Source organism: Pteropus vampyrus, unplaced genomic scaffold (assembly GCF_000151845.1).
Source record: "Pteropus vampyrus isolate Shadow unplaced genomic scaffold, Pvam_2.0 Scaffold87, whole genome shotgun sequence".
Taxonomy (NCBI): domain Eukaryota; kingdom Metazoa; phylum Chordata; class Mammalia; order Chiroptera; family Pteropodidae; genus Pteropus; species Pteropus vampyrus.
In genome coordinates, this window is record NW_011888868.1 from 1,011,342 (window position 1) to 1,016,710 (window position 5,369).

General features: G+C 47.6%; 1 protein-coding gene across 1 annotated transcript in view; it reads left to right on the forward strand.

The window, feature by feature from the left end:
* Positions 1–5,369, forward strand: part of TSN (translin) — a 146,194-nt gene that overhangs the window by 139,181 nt on the left and 1,644 nt on the right. The window lies entirely within an intron of this gene.

A 5,369-nucleotide genomic window follows, 5' to 3' on the forward strand; every position in this document is an offset into this window, starting at 1 on the left:
TGACCCTGAAGCATGAGAAAACCAATGCATGGTCAACACAGTATTCGTGGCTCATTCTTACACTGATATCCACCACAAGATTCAGAAATTAGAGGGCTTTGCTGGGATGAATGTCACCCAGCTGTTGGAGGTTGCAAAAAGGTATTTGTGAACCATGACCGGGAGGCTCAAAAGATAGCTGATAAGTGGATGGAACAAAAAGTGTTCCTGCTGGCAGCCGCATTAGGGAACCAGGCCTGGTACAACAGACTGCTCCCCCATGGAAGGGAGAGACCAAAAGGAGACCACCACTACACCATGACCAATGCACATACTGCAAAGAGACCGGCCATTGGAAAAATGAGTGCCCCCACTGCGAGAAGATTTCTGAAAGGTCAAAGAAGTTCAATCAACCCCATGAAAGAACATACCAGCCTGAGCCAGTCATCCAAGACCTTATTGGCCTGGCCGGAGCAAAGTCAGACTAGGGACGACTGGGCTCCCTTATCCTGGGTCCCTGGGAGCCTATGGTTGCAATAGAAGTAGAGGCCAATCAATGATCTTTATGGTAGACACTGGGGCTTAACACTCTGTGGTGACCACGCCTGTGGCTCTCCTTACAGACTGAACAACAACTATCAGGGGACCGAGCTGCCCTCTTGTTTTGCAAAGCCCACTCGTGTCGGTTAGAGGGCCACCTAGTGACTCATGAGTTCCTGTACCTACCAGAGTGCACCATCCCTCTTTTGGGTAGAGACTTATTAATGAAGCTTGGAGCACAGATCACCTTTGCCCCTGGGAAGCCCACCAATCTCACCCTGGGGAGCCAACCTGCTCTAATTATGGCTCTGACTGTGCCCAGGGAAGATGAATAGTAGCTCTATTCTCTGGAAAGAAAACAAAGAAATTGAACCAGCCTGCTAGAAGAGTTACCTGCTATCTGGGCAGAAAAGGGACCCCCAGGTCAGGCCAAAAATCACGTACCCATCGTGGTAGACCTGAGGCCAGGAGCCACTTCTGTCACACAAAGGCAATATCCAGTGCCATGGGAAGCACTTGGAAATTCGGGACCACATCCAGTGTTTGTGTGATACCGAAATTCTAGTTGAATGTCAATCACCTTGGAACACTCCATTCTTACCTGTCAAAAAGCCTGGAGGGAATGACTACCGCCCTGTCCAGGACCTCTGCATCATCAACTATGCAGTGGTCACCATCCACCCAGAGATCCAGAACCCGTACACCCTCCTGAGGCTGGTTCACCTGCCTCAATCTCAAGGATGCCTTTTTCTGCCTCTGGTTTGCCTTTGTTTGGGAAGACCCACATACCAGGAGAAAGACACTACTGACTTGGACTCAACTGCCACAGGGCTTCAATAATTCACCCACCCTGTTTAGAGTAACACTGGCCACAGATCTTGCTGTCTTCCCTGGAGAGACTTTGAATTGCACCCTACTCTAGTACGTAGATGACCTGTTGCTGGTAGCCCTACCTAAGAAGACTGCTGGAGAGGTACTAGAGCTAGCCCTACTCTCTACCACGGGATACAAGGTGTCATGGAGGAAGGCACAAATCTGCAAAAAGGAGGTCAGATACCTTGGGTTCATCATCTCAGAAGGACATTGGGCACTTGGACATGACAGGGAACTGGCCATTTGTTTAATACCTTGGCCAAACACTAAGAAATTGGTCTTTGTATTCCTAGGGGCTGCTGGATTTTGCCGGATCTGGATACCAGGTTTCTCTGAAATTTTCAAGCCACTGTACAAGGCCACAGCTGGGTCCAGAAAAGACCTCCTGGGATGGGGCACCAAACAAGAAAAGGCTTCCAGAGAAATAAAGAGACTTTTAACCAGTGCCCCAGCATTAAGACTATTGGACATGAAAGGGGACTGTAACCTATTCATACATGAGAAGAATTATAGTGCACTGGGGATCCTCACACAAACAATCGGGCCATGGCAGCACCCGATTGCATATCTGTCCAAATGACTAGATCCAGTGGCTGCAGGATGGCCACCATGCTTCTGGGCCTTAGCTGCCATGGTAGTCCTGGTCAGAGAAGTGGACAAGCTCACGCAGGGACAAAATGTACATGTAAAGGTCTCCCATGATGTTACTGCATTAATGAATACTCAGGGACACAAGTGGCTGACCAACACCGGGATAACTCATTAACAGGGACCGCTTTGCGAAAATCCACGTGTCCGCCTCGAGATTGTGTGGACGCTGAACCCTGCTACTTTTCTGTCCACTGAGGAGGGACCTCCTGACCATGATTGTGAAGGGGTCATGGATGAAGTCTCAAGCAGGCCGGGCTTGATCGACATTCCTCTTCAGAACCTAGAACTGGTATTGTTCACCGATGGGAGCAGCTTCATCCAGGAAGGACAGCGCAAAGCCGGCTACGCAATAACAACCACAGATGAGGTAATTAGAGCTGAGGCTCTGTCACAGGGCTGGTTGGCACAGCGGCCGAGCTATGGGCACTCATCCAGGCTCTGCAGTAGGCTGAAGGGAAACAGGCCAATATCTATATCGACTCAAGGTATGCCTTTGCTACTTCATGTACATGGAGCCCTTTATAAAGGGAGGGGACTATTGTCAGGAGGAAAAGAAATCAAGAACAAAGGAGAAATCCTTCAACTGTTAGAGGCAGTCTGGAAGCCTTGTCAAGTGGCAGTCATTCACTGCAAGCGCCACTAGAGAGGTACCGACACTATTAGTAGGAGAAACCAACTGGCAGACCAAGCAGCTAAGGAGGCTGCCAACCAACCAAGTGCCACAATGGGCCCTGAGCCAGTCTCCAAATTTCTCCTAGCACCAGAATTGCCTCTGTCCCAAAAATACACCAAGGAAGAAGAACAATGGGCCTTAAGTGAAGGGGGAACCAAGAGAAAGGAGGGCTGAGGGCTGGCGGGAGCTTCCAGATCAAAGACTCTTTATTCCTGCTGCGGTGGCATCTCAGTTGATAACACAACATCATGAGTTTACTCACCTAGGGAAGGCTACTTTAGAAGGCCTGTTAGGCTGCTACTATTTCATACCCAAGCTCCCAACCTTGTGTGCCCAGATCAGTGCTAGATGTATAACACACATGAAACAATGGTGGCCAGAGGCCAAAATCCAATCCAGGGGTGCAAACAATTGGGACTATGCCCTTCGAAGTGGACTTTACTGAGGTCAAGCCCTGCCAGAGCCACTGATGCTTGCTTGTATTAGTTTGCACCTACTCCAGATGGGCTGAAGCTTTCCCTACACACACACTGAATGGGCACGAGAAGTAGATAGATTTTCCCTTATTGAGGGAAATTGTTCCAAGATTCGGGCTGTCACTCTATAAAATCTGACAGTGGACCTGCCTTCTTGTCTAAGGCAGTCCAGACTCTGTCTAAAGCTCTAGGAATCAAATGAAAGCTCCACATAGCCTACAGGCCACAAAGTTAGGGAAAGTTGAGCGCATGAATTGGACCCTTAAGACCACTCTAGCTAAGCTTTGTCAGGAAACCCAGTTACCTTGGATTGACTTGTTACCTTTGGCTCTACTCCGAGTACAGTGCACCCCAAGGCCTTCGGGCTACTCCCCTTTTGAAATCCTTTACAGGAGACCTCTCCCAGTGATAGGGAAGCCAAAAGGAGACCTTTGACTTATAGCTGACCTAGAAATGTTCAGACACCTTCAGGCCTAGGGAAGATCCTCCACCACACCACCCAGGAAACCCTAGAAAGAGGCCCTATCCCCTTAGGAAATTGGGTCCATCCCTATTGGCCAGGAGATGAAGTATGGGTTAAAGACTGGAAGAAGAAGCCACTCCAGCTGATCTGGACTGGCTCTCACATTGTTATATTAGCAACTCCCACTGCTGTTAAGGTTGCAGCTGTCACCCCATGGGTCCACCATACTGGGTAAAGAGAGCGATGCCTCTGGAAAAATGGGAGACTTGGACTGCAGAGTCTCTTCCTGATCAGCTGCTCTGAGTCACATTTTGGAGGCAGCAGAGGGCTACCTGAGATCTTTGGCCCTATTCTGGCCACCCCCAGAAGCTGGCCAGTCTATGCACGGCAGAAGCTTGAGGATCAACCGTCCAGATTGTCCAGATGTATTGTTATCATCCTTTAGCCCTAATCCTCTTTAGTATACTTGTCCTGCTGCTTGCTTCAAGGTTTGCCTCAGTAGCACCCACCAGTTGGACCCTGAGTCAAAGAGTCACTTTAGCCCTGACCTATTTCGCCTACGTCGGGATCCTATCAATTCTTGCATGTTCAGGCTAAACCCTTTTTCAATACATTTCTAGAGGCTTTGTCTAATTGCCATTAGTTATTTCAATTTTTTATAATCATGAGGAAAATCCTTCCTTTGTTAATTCTAGTAGGATTTTATATTCGGGTGTCTTTTATCACCCTATAGTGGAATTTTGGATACCAAGTACTTATATAGAACTCTTAATTTAGCTTATTGTCTCAAACTCTTCTAACAATGACTTATTGGTTCTGCCTATCTCCATCTTTTGCCCGCTACTTGGCTTCCCTATCCCCATCTGGTACTGGGCTACAAGTAACATGACTCTTCACCCCAAGTATTGAGGAGGCAGCCCATTTGAACTGCCAAATTACTGACAGGATGGGCAGTTAAACTCTTAATGTCCTACAGAACCAAATGAGCGATACAATTCATTTCCCTTTTTACAGGCCTTGGTATTGCCACAGGGGTAGGCACTGGCACAGCCTGCCTAGCCTCCTCCCTGTCTTATTACCAAAGGTTATCTAAGGACCTATTTGACAGCTTAGAAGACATATCCAAAAGCATTGTCACTTTACAAAGCCAATTAGATTCCTTAGCAGGAGTAGTTTTACAAAACCGTGGGGGACATGATCTTCAAAGGGCCGAAAAAGGAAGGTTATACTTATTTTTAGAAGAAGAATGTTGTTTTTATGTTAATCAATCTGGTATAGTTAGAGATGCAGCCAAGATGCTCACAGACAGAGCCTCAAAAATCCACCAATGATTGAACGAGTCATGGGGGTCCTGGTCCAGAATATGGAGTTGGGGATCCTGGCTTCTCCCACTTGCAGGTCCTCTCCTCATGCTCTCCATAGCTCTCTTATTTGGTCCCTGTGTCCTGAACTATCTTGTTAAGTTTTTCTCCTCACGCTTAGAATCTATAAAGTTACAAATGGTTGTGACATCTAGACCACCCTTTTATCAGCCTCTAGGCCAAGAAAATCAAGAGGTTGATGCCCTATAAGGATTTAAAGGGCATCAAAAGGGGGAATTGAAGAGTGATTTTCCACTCAAATGGTTACCTTGTAATCAGCTCCCTGTTCTGCTTCTGTAGACATGCTTGCAACAGAGGCCGAAGGGCAGGGTGATCTTGAGATTAACTGAAGA